At 34.0% G+C, this 20,661-nt stretch overlaps 1 long non-coding RNA gene across 2 annotated transcripts in view; it reads left to right on the top strand.

The window, feature by feature from the left end:
- Positions 1-1,018: 1,018 nt before the first annotated feature.
- Positions 1,019-20,661, top strand: part of LOC122687008 — a 45,869-nt gene continuing 26,226 nt past the window's right edge. For both annotated transcript variants that reach the window (XR_006338978.1, XR_006338979.1), the window contains exon 1: positions 1,019-1,196. This is a non-coding gene — a long non-coding RNA (uncharacterized LOC122687008). The remainder of the gene's footprint in view (positions 1,197-20,661) is intronic.

Below are 20,661 nucleotides of genomic sequence, written 5' to 3'. Positions count from 1 at the left end.
ACTGGTTGTTGATGTTAAGTGAAACAGTGCAATCTGGCATTCTGGTCTTAGAGATTCAACTGTTTTACTCCATTACCTAGGAGTGAAAGTGAAAGTTGCTCAGTCGTGTCCAACTCAGAGTGACCCCAAGGACTGTAAGTCCAGGCCAGAATACTGGAGTGGGCAGCCTTTCCCTTCTCTGGGGCATCTTCCCAACCCAGGGATTGAAGCCAGGTCTCCCTCATGCATGCAGATTCTTTACCAGCTGATCTACAAGGGAAGCCCAAGAATACTGGAGTGGGTAGCCTATCCCTTACTCCAGTGGATCTTCCCAACCCAGGAATCCAACCGGGGTCTCCTGCATTGCAAGTGGATTCTTTACCAACTGAGCTATCACGGAAGCCTGTTGTAAAGTCATGAGTTTCTTTGTTTCCAGTACAACTTTTCCCTAAGAGTTAAAGTGAAAAACTTACCAGAAGGCTTATCTGCGGAATGACAAACAGTGACCAGCACAGCTTCAATCATTATACAAAGTCTTTTTCATTTGGTATCCTTTGAATTTCATCAAGCTGAAGAGTAACCAGGATTGTCATAGAAAATCTATTTCATTCAGAAACATTTGTGGATAAAATGCTGAATTTAGCGAGAGGGTTAAAAAAATTATTTTCTGTTTCTACAAGATGGTTTTCTTTTAAGCATCTATAAAATACCATACCTATCACTGTTACGTCCTGAGTCAGTCCCAAATAAGCCTCCTTGTGTCCCATGTCTTTTGAGCCAGTAGCGGGTGATGGAGTTCAGTTCAGAAGCAAAAGGAAGCTCTATGCTTTCCTCAAGGAATGGAGAGGTACCAACTCCCACTCTAGAGGACAGCTCTCCCTGACGTGCCGGTGGTCTGGCTGCTCTTCCGTGTTCCTGTCAGGGAGGACAGGGCAGAGTTCTCGCGAGTCAGGGGGTCAGCGCACAGGTCGCTGCGCGCGCAGCTTCAGGCTGACGTGAGGCGCGGAGTCCTTGCGCACAGCGTTGGCGTGGAGTCGGCATCGCCATCTTGAGCTGAGGTACCCTGCGCAGCGTATCTCCACCAGGCTGCTGGCTGAAGTGCCCTGTTGCTCGAAGTGGTTGCTTTGCTGGGAACACCAATCCCATGTGTTAGGTGTGAGGCCTCTGCTCACTGTCCATGACGGGCAAATGAAACTAGACTAACCGCAGAGGAAGAGGTAAGACCTTATCACCCAAGTTCTCTTGTTTTTCCTGTGGACCCCAGGGGGCTTTGTGGGTGCCAGAACAGGTGGGTTTTCACAGTAACCTGGGAAACATTTACATTTCCTAAAGGTTTAAAATTTTGAAAGAATAGGAGAAAGACTCTAATAATTTTGTTCCCTTAAGAAACCCACTGCTGCGGCTGCTGCTGCTAAGTCGCTTCTTTTGGCCAAAGGTAATGAATTGTTACTACATAATGTTAAAATAAATGTGTAATATTAATATGTATTTGCATGCCTATATAGTGTTTTTCACTGGGTTTAAGGGTTTCCTAGGTGGCTCAGCTATTTAAAAAAAAAAAATCTGCCTGCCAATACAGGAGATGCAGATTCAATCCCTGGGTCAGGAAGATCCCCTGGAGGAGCAAATGGCAACCCACCCCAGTATTCTTGCCTGGGAAATCCCATGGACAGGGCTGCCTGGATAGCTACAGTGGAGTGAGGTGGGGCGGGCGGGAGGTGGGTCACAAAAGGATCAGACATGACTTAGCAACTAAACAACAATAACAATAAATAAGTAAACATGTATTTCCATGATATCAAGATTTCCTGAGTGGTACAAGAGTCAGAAATATATTTTTATGTAATAAGTAATTATGCACTCTCCTAATTCATAATTTCAAGCATTAATATATAACTTTAAGCTGTGACTATGATCATAAATATGTTGCATGAATATTTCACAATAGGAGGGCTTGAGATTTACCATCAAATTTATTTCAGTTACAGTAGAACTTTATATTTGAAATGACCAGTTGAGTAATTTAATTGCTAGAATGAGAATTACATTTCTAATATTATACAGGCTATAAATACCTGGATATTGCATTAAAGTAGGCTATGTTAATGACAAAAGTAAATAAAATATACTTTTATAAAAACTTTTATGTCATAATACAGTATTTTTAAAGTGAGCTACATTGTTAGAAATTCCACAATGGCCAATCATAATATAGTTTACAATTTAGCATGTACCTAAACTGCATGAAAGTGAATGTGTTTACATCAGCTCTCTATAAGATCTGTTATAATTCACAGACAAGTGAAACAGGTGCAATTATTCCTTTGATCTATGTAGAAGTATCTTTAGTCCTTAGGAAATGATAAGCTTAAGTGAGCTTAAGTGAAAGTCGCCCAGTCGTGTCCAACTCTTTTCAACCCCATGGACTATGTAGTCCATGGAATTCTCCAGGCCAGAATAGTGGAGTGGGTAGCCTTTCCCTTCTCCAGGGGATCTTCCTAACCCAGGGATCAAACTCAGGTCTCCTGCATTGCAGCTGAATTCTTTACCAGCTGAGCCACAAGGGAAGCAGAGAGTAAACTGATTCATTCAAAACCTTTTATATTTAGCCACTGTAGAAGTAAATATTTTTAGTCAGTGTGTTATATAAGCATTGTTTGGAAAGCGAACTGATTGGTGTCATAAAATGTATAGCACCCTTTCTTTCAGATGTTAAAGAATCTGCCTCCAATGAGGAAAACCTGGGTTATATCCCTGGGTGGGGAAGATCCCTTGGAGAAGGGCATGGCAACGCACTCCAGTATTTCTGCCTGGAGATTTCCACGGACAGAGAGCCTGGTGGGCTACAGTCCATGGGGTCGCAAACAGTTGGACCTGACTGAGCACCTAACACTTTCACTTTCTCTCATTTTCAATATCAGAATTTTTATGAGTCTTAAGAAATGGAAGGTAATCAAACTCAAAAAAAGAACAAAAGATAAAATCTCACTTTTAAATAGAATTTGAAATAACTTTGATATCACATAAAACAATGAATTCTAAATTCTACTTATTTGACACATTTAATAAGTAAATATGTATAATAAATTATATTTATTTTTTCTATGTAAGAACAAATTTTTTAAATGTTATTAAAGAAGTCTTCCATTAATATATTTTCTTGATTACAACAAAGTGTGATCAATTAAAATATATGTATTTTCAGCTATTTGCATCATATCTTATTAAATATGGACAAAAATAAACATATATTGACATATTAAAAAGTATACATAGTTGATCTTGGAGTAGAAATGTGAATAAAAGATAAGATTTGTGTGTATGAACTGAGCACCACAGATATTGACTGTATAAAAAGGGCAATAAACTAGGCATAATCTCCTGCAGTCAAACTTACTGTGAAAAATTCCACATTATATAATGTCTTAAAATAGTTGGTGCTATTGAAACATTTAATTTTCATGAGAGTAATAAATTTTGAATATATTCAGTTGTTTCTATGAAAGTACATTGTCAGACTACTTTATTTGAAAGCTGGATATTTTATTATTCACTGGACACTATTTTCTTCTATGGAGTTTGAAGAATTAATTATTACATAAAAGGAAAGTCAGATGCTTTCAAATATGAATATCTTTTCAAGCAGAGTCTAAAGTTTAGCATCTTAAAAAATGTTCATTAATACTTTTAGTAAATATACATTGATAAGATAAATAAACACTTTATTTTGAGTCTAAATCATAGATAAAAGCATGCAATGCCTAAAATCAAGAACATTGTTTCATTTAAAGAGACTGAAAATTTATTAATGACAGTGCATGCATGCTTAGTCACTTCAGTCCTGTCCAGCTCTTTGCAGCCCCATGATCTGTAGCCTGCCAGGTTCCTCTGTCCATGGGGTTCTCCAGGCAAGAGTACTGGATTGGTTGCCGTTTCCTTCTCCAGGGGATCTTCCAGACTCAGGGATCAAACCCTCATCATTTGTTTTTCATGCATTGTCAGGCAAGTCCTTTACAACTAGCACCACCTACTAATAGCAGTAGGACTCTTTAATAATAAGTTTCTTCACATATTCCAGTTACTAACTGGAATCAAAGTAATGTGTAGAAACTCTATAATTCAAGATTATTGATACAGGTACTAAGGAACAATGGAGAATTTACTTAAAATGTAAAAATTAGGAAAACCAAGCAATGTTTAACATCTACACTAATGGTTTTAACCTTTTGAATATATTAAGTAGCTTTTCAAAATTTTATTTTAGGCCTCATATTTCCACTGTCTAAGAAATAATGATAATGTTGAAATATCATACTAAACTAATTAACTTATTAAAACTCTAGATATGAATATTTTACTAATCTGATGAATAATTGCACAGTTTACCCCTGTCTTTCTTGTGTTAATGCCTTATACTGAAACAATTTTGTGGTGATAATATGGTCTACAGAATGGTTGGATGGCATCAGCTACTCTATGGACATAAGTTTGAGAGGCTCCGAGACTTGGTGATGGACAGGGAAGCCTGGCGTGCTGCAATCCATAGGGTCTCAAAGAGTCGGACATGACTGAGCAACTGAACTGAACTGAATATGGTCTATTATCTGACAATTTATAATGTGATTAATATAAAAAATTTACATTTTATTTATTACATATTTACCTCTGTATCTATAGACTTAGGAAATTTAAAATAATGTATATATACTTGAAGAAGCATAATTTTGCAATTCATTTTTCTATACATAAAAACAGTCATAAGTCGATAAGAAGAGGGTGATATCAGCTTCTATAATGCGACATATACCATCCCTTTGAGTCTGAAGACCAGCTTGAATTTGGAACTAGGAAAAGGGATGGTATACATCCCCTCACTCACCCAAACACACACAGTTGAGTGATAGAGTCTAGGAGATAAGTAACATCCTGCATCAAAGAGCTCCTGTGAATCAATGGACACACCTAAGTTTCATTTTCCTGTTCACTGCATGCTCTGAATTAAAGTCTATTCTGGTTCTGCCTAACATCGTTAAGAATATGACTTCAAAGTTTCAAACTGTTTCCAAGTAATTTAATTGAGTCCCAGAACAAACTAAAGAAAATTTAAAGGAATAAATTTCACAACCGAACAAGAGAAAATTCAGTTTTTTCCATCTAATAAAATGTTACATACATGCAAATAAGCTTGAAAATATAACCCATAATGAGGATTAAAAAAAAAGAAATAGATCCAGAATTAACACAGAAAATAGAATTAGTAAATAAGGATATTAAAAGTTAATATAACTATTTTAAATATGTTAACAATGGCAGAGAAATACAAATTTATTACACAAAGTAGTGAAATAGATATTTTCAGAATAACAAAATTGAAATTCTATGGATGAAATATATAGTTTCTAAGATGACAAATGCACAGAAATTTATTGGCAGCAGATTAGACAATTGTAGGAAAGAAGTCCAATTAGTTAATGTGAAGACAAAATAAATTATCAAATTTAGAACTGGGAATAGAAAAATAGAATTGAAAAAATGTTCTAGTGTACTTTGGGAAATTTTAAGTAGACTGAAATACTTAAATGTACTTAAATGTTTCAGATATAATTGGAGTCCCTGAAAGATTGCAATGAGAAAGAAAGATAACAACAAAAAAATTGAAATAACATTGTCTTAAGAATTTTCCAAATAGATAAGAACTATAAATTTATATAACCAAGAATATTAATAAAAAAACACAAAAATGTTGAAGAGAACTATTACCAAGGTAATTCAAAATCAGATTGCTTAAATGAATGATGAAGAGAATATGTTAAAGATAGCCAGAAAATAAAGACAAATTACACCAAAGGGAACAAAGACGAGGATCAAAGCAGAACTCTCCTCAGAAATGGTGCAAGGCGGAAAACACATTTAAAATGTTAATAGAAAACAAAAACTGGGCTACTTGTATCCTACACACCAGGGATATCTTTCAAATACAAAGGTAATAGAAAGCCTTCTTCAGCATACAAATCTTGAAAGAATTACTGAAGTGAACACCTGCACAACAAGGAAGGTTAGGAAGAGAAAAGATACCAGATAGACATCTAATGCAGATAAAGAAGTGAAGTGTAGCAAAAGTCAGAAATATGTGGAAACATATAAACTGTTTATTGTTCTTATTGTTTAAATGTCTTTAAAATGCAATTGACAGTTAAGCAAAAGTGATAACAGTGCGCAGTGGAATTTGTAATATAGCCAATACTGAAATGCTTACACCAATGATACAATAATACAAACACATTACTAGTGCAAGGTTCTTACTCTAGAGTTTAAGTATTACAATTAATTGAAGGTAAACTAAAAAGTTTAAGATGTTGTGGTAGACAAAATTCCAAGATGGCATCCAAGTTTCCTATCCTTCATTTTATGTGCTCTATAAAATCTCTTTCTGAGTATAGGCTGCTGCCGCACTGATAAGTCACTTCAGTCCTGTCTGACTCTGTGCGACCCCATAGACAGCAGCCCACCAGGCTCCCCCGTCCCTGGGATTCTCCAGGCAAGCATACTGGAGTGGGTTGCCATTTCCTTCTCCAATGCATGAAAGTGAAAAATGAAAGTGAAATCACTCAGTCGTGTCTGACTCTTAGCGACCCCATGGACTGCAGCCTACCAGGCTCCTCTGTCCATGGGATTTTCCAGGCAAGAGTACTGGAGTGGGGTGCCATTGCCTTCTCCTGAGTATAGGCAGGACCTATCAATATGATGGATAGTCTTCTCTTGAATGGGCTACATATGTGGAATTGGTTATTGAGTAGCCATGCCCATGATTGCAATACAGTATATAACTCCTCTGATTAAACAGGTATAAGACTCTCCTTTGACTCTGAAGAAGAAAGCTGCCATGTTGTAAGTAGGATCATGGCTAGGACCAAAGTGTGGTCAGCATCTGGAGATGCTCTAGCAAGCTCTAGCAAGAAAGTAGAGCTTTAGAGCCAAATGTAACTGAATTCTGTGAAAAACCTAAATAAGTTTGAAGAGGACCTGAGTTCCAGAGGAGAATTCAGCCTGGCTAATACCATCTGAGACCCTAAGAAGAGAACCCAGTTATACCACACCCAGATTTCTAGCCTCCAGAAAGTGCAAGCTAATACACTGATGTTGTTTTAAGCAGTGAAGTTTGTGGTATATAAAAGTAGGAAGCTGCCATAATGATTACCTAGCAATGTCTCAAGTGGAACTGGAAGCAGGAAGAAGGTACATACTGAAAGAAATTTGAGAAGCAGAATAGACTAAATCTAAATTGCCTTGTATTTACTGTTGGTAGAAATATGAACTTTAAAGATGCTGTTGGTTTGGGATGAGATGAAAATGAGCAATCCATTATTAGAGACTTGAGGAAGATAGGATCCTTGTGATGTAGTGATGGCGACCTTAGTGAAAATATGTCCTGTGATTATGTGGAAAGCAGAACTTGTATACAAAGGACTTAGATAATTAGTTGAGAGAGTTTTCAAGTTTAGTGTTGAAGATGCATGATTTATTCCTGCTGCTTATAATAAAATGTGAAAGTAGAGAAATAAACTGATGGAATAACCATTAAACAAAATAGAACCTGGACTGGGTAATTTTGAAAACTTTCAACCTCCCAGATGATGTTTTAAGGCAGAAATAGTGCTAAATGGGGCAGAGAGGAAAAAAACCCTTTTTTTATTTTATTTTTATTTTTTTAATTTTATTATGCTTTTTTTGCTGCTATATAACATTAGTTCACAACTTCAGAGTATTTAATCAAAGTGGCCCTTCAGGAGATTAAGGGTGAAATTCAAAGGTTTTCTCAACCAAACCTGAAGGCTCTAGGAAGCTTCAGAACATTTTATCTCAGCCATTTCATTTGTTTTTAGTAAAAATGTATATATTTAAGGTGTACAACATTTTATATAATAATGCTATAATAATCCAAACAGCATAGAATGAGCATAAAAATGGACACATAGATCAATGGAATAGAATAGACAGTCTCCAAATAAAACCAGGCATATAAGTTCAATTAATTTTTGAGAAATGATTGTCTTAAAGTTATCTGTGGGTGTGGATTTTCTCTAATGTGAAGAATTTCAATAAAATGCAAGCAAGACACACAAGGTTCTTGAGAAAATTATATTGACAGAAACACTGTTAGCTTGAAGTGAAAGAATATAAAACGCAAAAGCCTGTCAGACACTCCAGTTTATTGGAAACACGTTCTAACTTTACTTTTGCAAGTAAAGACAACGTAGAGGATAGAGTCAAGAGCTAATGAAACATTATTTCCAGGCTTTAAAACCTGATTAAGAAAAAGTCAGTTTTCCACCATTTACTGGGACAGCTTCAGGTAGATAAAATGTTTCTTCAGGTTCACAGTTCCACAGAGTGAGAACTTGTAATATATCAACTACACTTTATCAGTTTACAGCCTGGAGTTTACCCACATCTGGATCTGATTTAGATTTTGGACTTTGCACTGCTGACCTGATGAGATTTGGTTCAATAGAAGGAGATTATTGGGGCTTTGGGCTGATGCTATACAGAATTCTACTCTTGAGAACTTTGGAAAAAGAGGACAGTATTTTGCATTTTACCGAGAGAACAACTGTGGGTCCACACATTAAGCTGTGGTATGCAGAATTCTAAGGTGGTTCCCAAGATTCCTAGCCCCTACATTCCTAGCACCTTGTTTGATATCCTTCTCTTGAGGGTAGGCAGGACCTGTGAATATGGTGGCACCGTGGCTCACTTCATTTCTTTACCTGGTGTAGCAAAAGTGATGAGATAGTTGTTCGCATGATTAAATAATGTTATATGATGTCTTCATAGCAAACTGAAATGGGAGTCTCCTGTTAGCCCACAAGAAATAAGCTTCCTTGTGATAGGGCCATCTGGCTATGTAGTGAAGGCAGCTGTTGGTAGTTGAGAGAAACCCAAAATGACTGCTGGCAAGAAAATACCTCAGTTCTATAGCCTCTTGGAACTGAATTTTGCCAATAATGTGAACAAGCTTGGAAACTCAAGATGGGAATGTAATCTACATGACAACTTGATTTCCTCCTATTGAGACCCTAAGCGGGTCTCTGCATTACTTGCAGAAATGACAAGATAATAAATGTGTGTGTGTGTGTGTGTATAAAAGAACTCTCTAAACTATGGTTCTTTGTTATGCAGCAAACTAATAAAGATGTGTATTATAACCTAACGACTAAAAACATTGCATAGAAATATAGATTGATTTCTCAGTCTCAGCACTGTTAATATACTGGACCAGATAAATCTTTGTTGAGAAGGGGCTGTCCTGAACCTTGTAGGGTGTACAGCAGCATTCCTTTACCTATCTACCTGCCTATCTTCCATCTATTTATGTTTGGCACTTTAGTTAAATGCTGTCTTTGAACAATCTAATTAACTTGGAGCTTTTATGATCCTTCTGTCATTATTCTATATGTTTTATCATGCTGGCAAACACAGAATATTGATCTTCTAATCTGTATTGGTACAAGAGGTAATTAGAGTAGGTCTTCTTTTAGATCAGTTCCTCTCCTCCCTGTGATGCTCTTCCTCATTCTCCTTAATTCTGAGATAATGATACTAAGTTTTCAAGATATAGTCTGTTCAGTGAACCTCCTTTGAAAGTGAAAGTCGCTCAGTTGTGTCCGACTCTGACTCTCTGCGACCCCATGGACTGTGCAGTCCATGGAATTCTCTAGGCCAGAATACTGGATTGGGTAGTTTCCCTTCTCCAGGGGACCTTCCCCACCCAGAAATCAAACCGAGGTTTCCTGCATTGCAGGCAGATTCTTTACCAACTGAGCTGCCAGGGAAGCCCTATGTTTCTATAAACTACAGAATCTGGAGCTACATCACTAAAGCACAAAGCCTCCATTATTCTAGTAAATATTTGCTAGCTATCTGCATTTGATGAGTCTGTTTTTTCTGCTACTTTTTATCCTTTTTTTTTTTTGGCTAACTTTTGGTTTGGCTAACTTTTAAGATGGTTTGTTCATCTTAATTTTTCTCAGAAGTAACTCTTTAGCTCTGGATTTACTCTGTTATCTTGTACTTTCAGGCACATATATTTTGATGTTTCTATTGTGATGCCACTACATAACTGCTACAGTTTTAAATCTTGCATATTTTAAAATTCTAATCTATTTACTGCTTATACAGTTTATATATTTTTAGAGTTTATTATTCAACAATTCTGTTCAAAAGTATGTTTTTAATTTTCACATTTCCAATACTCAGATTCTGGTAGTGAACAGATCACTTGTGTCTGAGATTTTTCCAAATATCTAACTACATCTTTCTGATTACTTTGAAAGCTGTGCACTCAACCTTAGACTGTAAACATGAATTATGAGAAAAATCGAAGTATAAGATTATATTTTTGGCCATTGTTTAGTGGGAAGTGTATCTAATCATTAGAAACTTATTTTTCACAAGAAAAAAGTATAAAAAATGCATTTTTAATAAGAATTGAAATGGTCATAATTTGTTTTTTTAGGATTGTGATTTGGGATAAATGAGAGAAAGCAAATATAACATGTCAAAATTCAAATATCATTCAATTTTAGGGATGTATGTGTATATATATATATGTGTGTGTGTGTGTGGATATATATTTTAACCCCTTTTCTCTTGAAAATGTTTAGAACTTTTAAAAACAATTTTAATTTAAATCATGTGATTTGTAAGATAGTATATATATGTATAAATATACTCATTGTATTATATATATATTTGTGTGTATATATATATACTTATACTTAATATAGATGTTTAAAACTATATAAGCTGGATGGAGTTAGAAGGCAGAAGGTATTATGAAGTCTGTAGAAGGTATAGCATTAGTTTCAACAAATTCACAGGACAGGAGCCAAATATCAGGGCTTAAATTTTTTAAAGAAGCAAATGATTATGACTTTGATATATACAGTTTCAGTCTTAACCACACACTAAGGAAATATTATCCACCCTCTACACACATACACATACACACACACACACACACACACACACACACACACACACAAAGTAATTGGAAAGAACCTTAAAAGTTTAAATAGCTTGCAGTTCATCCACCTACTTCATACTGCAGTAGAATTTGGATGGACTTCATTTTCTTTAACTGCAAATGCATATTTTCATTTAGGTTTGAATTGCCTACTTGCATTACCATAGCAAGAAGAGATATATATTTTTGTAAAAGAAACAAAACAAACATCTATGAAATACAATATGATAGCACTTTAATCCTAGTTATCATTGAAGTAGGTATATGTGTGTGTGTGTGTGTATACACACACACATTATTTCACAAATACATTTTTTAGACTCTCCCCATAACTTAAGTTAGAATTAGCTAACATTGGCCTACTATCATCAGGCATTATAAAGAGAAATTTAGATATTTGAAAGTTTACAAAAGGTTAATTGAAATAATAAAATTGTAATAATCATTCACTTAATTGGCCTTAAGCAGTTTAAAATTGGAAGCAATTATACAAGCTATAGAACTGAAATATAGCATAAGCTGATTATGTGGAGAGTCACATGTTTCTCCCATGTAGTGAACAGAAAGAGAATTGCCACAAAGGCAATCATTTTTCTTCAGTAAAATGATAACTTAAGGGTTAAAGAATCAGGAGAAATTCATCTCTTATCCTGTAAGTAGAGGTATCAAATTAAAGTTTTAATGCCATTTAATTGACCTACACATAAAATGACTTTCCTCTCTAGGTAATGAATGTAATTACAAAGTAGAGCTGAGAAAAAATGCTTTGGAAAATCTAGTGGCTTTCTTATTTATCTATTTCTGGCTGTACTGGGTCTTCGTTGTTGCATGGGGGCTTTCTCCAGTTGTGGTGCATGGTCTTCTCACTGTGGTGGCTTCTCTTGTTGCAGAGCAAGAGCTCTAGGATGCCTGGGCTTCAGTAGTTGAAGCATGAGGCTCTAGAGTGCAGGCCTCAGTAGCTGGGGCACACGGGCTCAGTTGCTCCGGACCATGTGGAATCTTCCTGGACCAGGGCTCAAACCTGTGTCTGCTTCATTGGCAGGTGGATTCTTAACCACTGGACCACCAGGGGAGTCCACATTTACTTTTAATATTAAATAACTTCCAGACATTGTATCATCACTAGCCCAACAGGTTCACTTTTCTACTTCCTTCCCCTGCCCGGTTTAGAGCAGAACTGTTCTTTCCTTCTTCTTTGACCATGTTGCATTTTATTCATGTTCTTGATTTAGTATCAATCACATTGTACTTTAAGGTCTTCTGACTTCTGATAAATAGTTTGCAAACTTTCCAAAATCAAGACTGTGTACTTAACTTCTATCTGTAACTTAATAAAGAGAAACATACCAGCCTTATAATAGGGTCTTCACAAAAATGTATTAAAATAATTGAATTTACTTAAGTCTCAATAATTTACTGGATTATGCCTGGTCATGGTACTGAATATAAGCATAATTTATGCCCAGCCATTCAGGGAGCCTATTTCCTTAATTATAAATAAGGGCTGTGACTGTAAAATGTAATGTAACAGAAGAACAAGATTAATTCACATTAACGTACATACATGCATATTAATAGTCTCTCATGATTATTTATGGAATTGTCTTTATCTACAGTGTTTTCCCTATTACTGTATAACAAAATTCTACCATCCTTTACAATCACATAAATCATGAAATATTGAGACTTCCTATTGTATTTCTTATGTATATTCTTCCTCTTCACTTATTTTTTTAAATAATATATCCTAGGATCTTACAAATAATACCATCTAAATTAACACTTGATTATTCTTTAAGTTTTCCAAAGATCCTTTGTATTTTTTCTTGTTTTCTCTTTCCAGCTTATTCTCTTATATAGCCAAACCTATTACAGATTCTGCTTATTCTATTAATACTTCTCGATCAAGTGTGTAATGGACCTATCATATGATAGAGCATAGTAAAAAATATTTTAAAACTAGAATAATAAGAGTTATAGCTGGTTATAGTTCTTAAATATTCTTACTTTTCCACCTACTTCAACCACTTGTTGGAGTAACTGTCTTTTCTACTGTCTTTTAAATATTTTTTTTTTCCTGCCTCCAGTTGTTGTCTAGATAAATGATTAAGGCCAGAATTCAGCACACTAAGACTCAGAGATCAATTCTCCTTTTGCTCCATTTGAAAGCTGAGAATAGTCTTTACATTTTTTTTTAAATGATGGGGGAAAAAAAATCAAAAGAAGGATTATACTTAGTGAAACATAGAAACTTTATGAAATTCAAATTTCAGTGTTTGTAGGTAAAGTCTTATTTGAACCCAAGCACACTTATAAACTTATATATTATCTATAGCTAATTTTTTGGCATAACAGCAGAGGTGAAAAGTTGTGGCCGAACAACTCACTGAAGATACACAGATGGCAAATAAGCATATAGAAACATGTTCAGCATCACATGAGTCATTAGAGATTGCAAATTAAAACTATAAGGTGATACCACTATATACCTATTGGAATAACCAAACTCCAAAACACTAAGCACCAAATGTTGACAAGAATGTGGAGCAACTAACACAATGAAAACTCTCTATAAAGTCTGAGATAACTAGGGAGTTAAATATTATTCTAATGCAATGTCTGATAGATAATAGGCAAACATTTTGAATGAATGAATTAGATTCTTCCTGATAGCAATTGTGAAATAACTTTGATACCCTACTTCTGCCCTGATGTTGTCCTTTAGAGCCCTTCTTACCTTGTCTAATATAATAGTCCGTGTGCCTCTTTTATATAATTATTCTTACTTTATTTATATTCTTTACTCAACTTGATGCACTTTATGGAAGTGAACATATGCAGTAATGTTCAGATCCTTGCCAATAGTGTGACATAAAATAGGCTCTCAATAAGTCTTCACTGAATAATTAAATCTATTTTAATTCTCCTGCTTATCCTAACTCTAAAATGAGCGCATTTTATATAGTTTGTCCTCCATAGAGCCAACACAGTGTTATAATTTTAAGAAGATACTCATTAAATGCTTTTCAGTTGTTAAGCAGATAGTGATTATTTAGTTTCCTTTCATCCAGAAATATATCATTTCCATACTTTCTAGTCAACAACGATCCTATTTGTTCTTCCATAGTATAATGGCACCACCACTCTTGGATTTTCTTTTTACTAAAACCTTTAACACTTTTGGCTGTCCGTGCAATATTTTCCTTTTTTAAAATTCCCCTGCTCAATTCAAAGTTATCAAACCTTATGAAACCTTTATATATTCACGATGACTTGGAACTTCAACATATCATGCTTGCATTATTACCACCTGTTTTTCTGATTCCAATAATTCTTATACAAGTGAAACCAGTATAATATTGCAAAACAAATATAGCCAAAGTAAAATTATACTAAATTTCCATAGCTGCCAAATTATTTAAGTCAAGGAATTCAGTCACCCATAACTTGCCTTTACATGTTGACCCATAATTAGATACCACTATTTTTATACTTTATCCTTTTAATCTAGCAAACTCATTTTTAAACCAAAAACACCTTAGTTGTAAAACACTCATACATTTTCTCAATCTTTACTCCTTTGGTGATTCAAAATACTAAATTAAAATATTTTATTCTAGTTAACAATGTTATCCAAATCCTTTAGATATAATATATTAATTTTGAATGATTTTAAATAAAAGTTAGCCCAGAAATGACTTTTTTCTTGCTAACTATACCTCCTTGAATCAAAAATTTTCCATTAGAACCCATTTGAAGATCAAGAGCTCATGATTTGGTAGGAAAGACAAAGCTCTAATTGTCAGACAATAAATGCAGAGGATAAGTGATATATGGATGGTACTTTAGAGTGGTAAGTGCTTTAAAATTTTAAAAAGTAGGTGCTCGGGACTTACCTAGTGGTGCAGTGGTTAAGACTTCATGCTTCCAATGTAGGGGACATGCGTTCTATCCCTGGTTGGAGAATTAAGTTCCCATGTGCCATGTAGTGCTGCCAAAAAAAAAAAGAAAAGTTGATGTTAAAATTAGTTGACTTTTGCACAAGTCTTTGACATGTATTTTCAAAGTTACATTTAAGTAATCTAAGGACAGGCTACAAGTTAAGCAAATTATAATTCTATGCCCTAATATTAAGTTGTATTTGTTTTCATTAATCTGATTGATTAAAATTAATAAAAATTTTTCACCTATTTATCATGTAAAAAACATTTTTTACATTAGAGATTAACTGGCAAATATTTGTCTCCAAAATAATCATAGAAACATTTAACAAGAAAATATAAAAAATAAGAAATATCAAAATATATCTTAAATAGAATTGATTATTTTTACAGAAACCAATGTAGCAAAGACCTTTCTTAGAGAATCAACCAGTTTTTAAAAAATAGTTTCATTTTATGAGATCAACTAAGTAATCATCAGATAAATTTAAAAATCCAAAATATTTCATACAACAGAGTAAACTAATGTATTTTATCTTGAAACAAGATCTCTGACATATGCTGTCAGAGAACTAAATGAACGGTATATGTTTGACTGTTTTTTTCTTTAAAAAAAAAAAAGATTTTATTTAACTTACAGAAAAGTAGCAAGAATCCCTACATACCCTTCCCCCAGGTATCCCATACCACTTTGCCAAATGCCCCAGACATGTTCTTTGTAACAAAAGGACCTCATTTGGGATCATAAGTTGTACCCACTTGCCATAACTTTCTCCCCACCTTGACATGGAGCAGCTACTAAGTCTTTGCTTGAGTTTGATGCCCTTAACTTTCCTGAAGAAGATCAAGAAAACCGGGCAGTTATTTTATAGAATGTGCCTTAGCTTTGGTTTGCCTATTCTTCCTCATGGGCAGATTTGGGATGTACACATTTGGGATATCACATTAGTGATGTGCTCTTTTTATGGATGGTCTCCTGCTGGGTAGCACGTGATATTTATTAGTCAAATTGCAGATGACAACATTGATCTTTTGAGTAAGATGGTGCCTGCTAGGATTCTTCACCATAAATTTCCTATTTTTTTCTTTGTAATTAATAAATATTTGTGTGAAGGTGTTTGGAGAGTATGTAAATATGCTCTTCCCTACCTCACTTTCATCTGCTATGCTTAATACACACATTGATGTTCCTTGGTCAAATAACTTTATTTTTTTCCTATTTTAATTTATGTTTTAATTGTAGGAACATGTTTGATTTTTAAAGCAAAATGACAATTCAGAAGAATATTTAAGTCAGGCAATCATCTTTGTGTTTTGAGTGAACAAAGTTAATAGATATAAAAATTGGAAACTTGAAAAAATTTCATATTTTAAACTGTGTTCTGTATCAGTGTTAACCATTTTGAAAATATTGTGTTCAATATTTTGAAAGTATCAAACCTCAGTGAAATTTTTCTGACAGAAAAGACAGAAGTCAACAAGAAAATGTCCACTTGTGGTTGGTGATCATCTGTCTTTTCTTGACATCGCCTTTGCCTGCAGCACATCCTTTCATCACCTTTCTCTTGGTAAAGGAAATAAAACCAACTTCAGTAAAAGACATTGCACAGCACTTGTTAAAATATACATATCCAGTTCAGCATTATATTTGTGGAAATGAATAAAATATTCCTGAAAAAAGCCTTTATTCTCTAGTTACTCACACAGACTTGAATATACTGTGTTTACAAATAAATGGTATACATTGAAATAATATAATCTAAAATGTTATTAAAATTTATTAATTTTAAACTTATTTTCATAATTCTGAGTACTTTATGAATGCCCCTTTTATGCTATTATGTTTATAAAATATATTACTAATAAACAAATATTTACTATTTTTATGAACACACCACACTTTACACTCTGCCTATAATTTTCCCTTCATTTAAAATGTCAAAATCTGTCACTTCTGACAAATTCTATGATTGCTATCTGTTTAATTTCCCCAAGAAGTCCTCATAAATTGAATTACAGTATATCTTGATGTGAGCATTCAAAATGAGAATTCTAATGTGAACATATTTCAAGGTTACCAGTGTTGATAATGAAAAGACAGAATGAATTGTTCTTTTAATCCTAGTTTTCTTTTAGCAACTACTATTTCATATTTTTCCCAGCCAAAGTAATTTCTGTGTATATCTAATGTTTTACATTCTAATCATTCATCAAGTCAAGTTAGACTCAACTTTGCCTCCAGTAACTCACTAAATGCATTTTTTGGCATAATCACCAATGACTATCATATTGTCATTAATCTAATTAATTCCACATCTACGGTAGTTTGCAATAGTATTTAATACTGTTGATCATTCCTTCCATTTTGAGAAACAACCTTTCCATTTGCTTCTAGAGCACAATCACCTCCAGGTTCCTTCCTACTTTGTTGGCTGTTCATTCTCAATGTCTCTTGCTTCTCTGTCCTCCTTTACTAGACTTGTGAATATTAGGTTGTGTCTATGCTAAATGCCCATCCTCTTTGCTCTCTGAATGATGGGTAGGTGATCTGATTTGCTCCTAAGATGTTACTTATCACCTATAATATCACCAGTAAATCTAAATATGCAACTTTTGCTGAGACTTTGTTTCTGATTCAGAGCTGTGTAATAGCCTTTTCAGTTCAGTTGCTTTTTAGATACCTTCAAATGAGCATCTCACTGCTACTTCAATCTAATATATCCAAAACTGTATTCACAATCTTTTTTATTCATTTAAAATGTCAAAACCTATCATTTCTGATAAACTATGTGCTTGATATCCTTCAAAGATTCATTTTCTTCAAGAAGTCCTCCTGAGTTAAATTATAGTATATCTTAATGTGAATATTAAAAAATGGCGATTCTAATTTAAACATATCTAAAGGCTATTAATGTTAAAAAGACAAAACAAACATCTTTCACCTCTTCCAGTGTTTTCTATTGCAGTAAATGTACCATAATCAACCCAGTTCAACAAGGTTTAGATGTGGTATTTACCTTTCAGACTTGAAGGGTACCCTACTTTTCCTTTTTGCTTTCTGACTGCTTATCCAATTAAATGAAAAATCACTTTGGATTCTCCCTCTAAATACCTCTTGTATCAATTTGCTTCTTAGTTAACCTTGCCATCACTCTGGTCTAACAACGCATCTCCTTACCTGGGCTAGTGCTTCATTAACTAGTGCTAATGTTTCATTCCTTGCCTAGTTAATCTCATGTCTGCTAATCTCAGTAACTAAAGCAAAATTTTAAAATGATATCTGTTTTTGCCATCCTCCCGTCAAACAGTTTCCATTGAACCTGGAAAAAAAGTGCAAGAACAAAAACAAAAAACAAAACTTTAAATATAGTATACTAACAAACCAATGTGTGCATGCATGTGTGGAAACAAAACCAAATGCTTTGGAGATGAACAAAAAAGTCATACATTATCCCTTTGTAAAAACCTCATGAAGTTTTTTGTTTTTTTTTTTCCCCATGAAATGACAATATTACTTTTATGTACTTTATTGTTCTTGTTTAGCTGATAAGTCCTGTCCAACTCTTTTGTGACCCCGTAGACTGTATACTGCTAGGCTCCTCTGTCCATGGGATTTCCCTAGCAAGAATACTGGGGTAGGTTGCCATTTCCTTCTCAAAGGAACTATTCTTATAGAATTCCCCCTTTTTCCCTATTACTATGCACATCTCAGCTTCCATAGGCCTCAGAGACGTGTGGTGTGAAAATAGAAGCAATCTTAAGGGCTGATCCAACTATATACAGGAAAAAAAGGTGTTCAAAATTCATTGTCAATACATTACCTTAAAATATGTACTCTCATTCTGTTAATGTTAAGGGGAACAAATGGCAACTGCCAAAAGTGTTTTGCCCACCATCAAACTCAGGAACACCATTGGTTTTCCCAATTATGTTCCTAAAATATTTAGCTGTTAAGGAAACCAGAAATCCTTGGACAGTTGTTGGTTTTATGTCTTGGAGCAAGAAAAATCAAGATGGATCAGAAATACGCTGTTATCATTAGAACTAGAGATGTTTTGAAGAAAATACAGGCAATTGAAAGAACAAGTAGAATGCTAAAGAGATTCTTTTCAGTAAGATGTAATAATGGGAGCATCAAACAAGAATAATGAAAATGAAGTCAACTTGGAAGAACCTCATGGTTTCACAAAGATATTCTACAGAAAATTGTCAATATATAGATGTAAGGCACTGATAATGCAGAGTTTGATTATAAGCCTGTACTTTTTATTTGATTAAATAGTGAAATGCTATAGGTATTTTTGTTTCCTTTGTAAAATATATGGTAGTTTATGCTTCAATATGTTCTTCCTTTATTACATAAGTAAAAATAATTATATAAGATGTGTGAATAAGCCAGTCAGTTTTAAGGTCCTGACTGGACCTTAAAATATCCTGAAAGAAAGACAGCTTTGCACACTGAACCCCTTATTTTATGAGATGAAATTTTCTAATAGCTCTACAGATTACAATAAATTATTAATGAAGAATGTGTACATCTTAAAGTTTCATAGCTAGGTAGGATAATAATAGGATTAAAGTATACCATTATATTACGAAATTTTGTGACAAAAGATACACAGCCCTCAGGATGTCCTTGAACTGATAAGCAAGTACCTGTGATTAGAGCAAGATCTTACGAGGAATATATCAGATTCTGCATTGTCTGCTATTTTTGTTTTGTTTTTATTTTTGATTTGTGGGAATCTAGGCCTAGGTATACAACAGCAAAACTAAAAGTTAAAAAAAAATTTTAAGGCAAAAATTGGTATATTTATTGAGTTAGAATCAATAATTATTACATTCAGTTAATAATGTTGCAAGTTTACTAGTTCTTATTCATTGTAACATTGCATATAGGTTTTGTGTTTAATAGATATAGAACATTTAGTGGACCAACCATCTTGGACATAATCTTAATGAACACTTTAGAAAATTTTAAGTTTTCAAATAGATTTAAATATTGGAGACACTTATGTTTCTTTATTGTGTAAGTGGGACACATATTTAGAAAATAATCAGTTGTCAGTATTTAAAGAAGTTTATTCTTTCATTTGACAAATGATAGTATTTTTCTTTCTACCTAGATTGGTTTCCCCTTTATTCCTCTGGACTAAGTACTTCTCATCCTTCAAAATCCAGTTCAGCAACACCAAATCCTTCTTGAATCCCCCAAGAAACCAAGTTAACTCTTTTCCTCAATACTTTGATGGCACATTATATATACTAATAGTTTATAACATCACACTATATTATAACTTGTGTTGTATCTTCCAACCTCCTGATAGGCAATATCTTGAAACCAAAAGTGTTACTGCCTTATAATTACAAAGTATTAAAAAAATGCCTAACTCATGTATGTGTTTTAAATATTTATTAAAAGAATGTTTAAAACAAACATTTTAGTATATTAATATATTGAATTCTTTCAGGTTATATTGCTCACAGAAAGCCATTTCAGTTTAAAGTTAAGAAATTCAATGTATTTTGGCTTTATTAAATAGTTTTCCTCTAAAATTTTTAATTGGAGGATCATTGCTTTACAATGTTGTGTTTATTTCTGCCATACAACAATGTGAATCAACCCTAAGCATGCATACACTCCCTTCCTCTTACGCTTCCCTCCCACCTCCCAACAGATTATCGGAGAGCCCCAGGCTGAGCTCCCTGTGTTAC

Source organism: Cervus elaphus, chromosome 30 (assembly GCF_910594005.1).
Source record: "Cervus elaphus chromosome 30, mCerEla1.1, whole genome shotgun sequence".
Lineage (NCBI taxonomy): Eukaryota > Metazoa > Chordata > Mammalia > Artiodactyla > Cervidae > Cervus > Cervus elaphus.
Note: the sequence above shows the minus strand (reverse complement) of the source record. Positions and strands in the feature narration are given on the sequence as shown.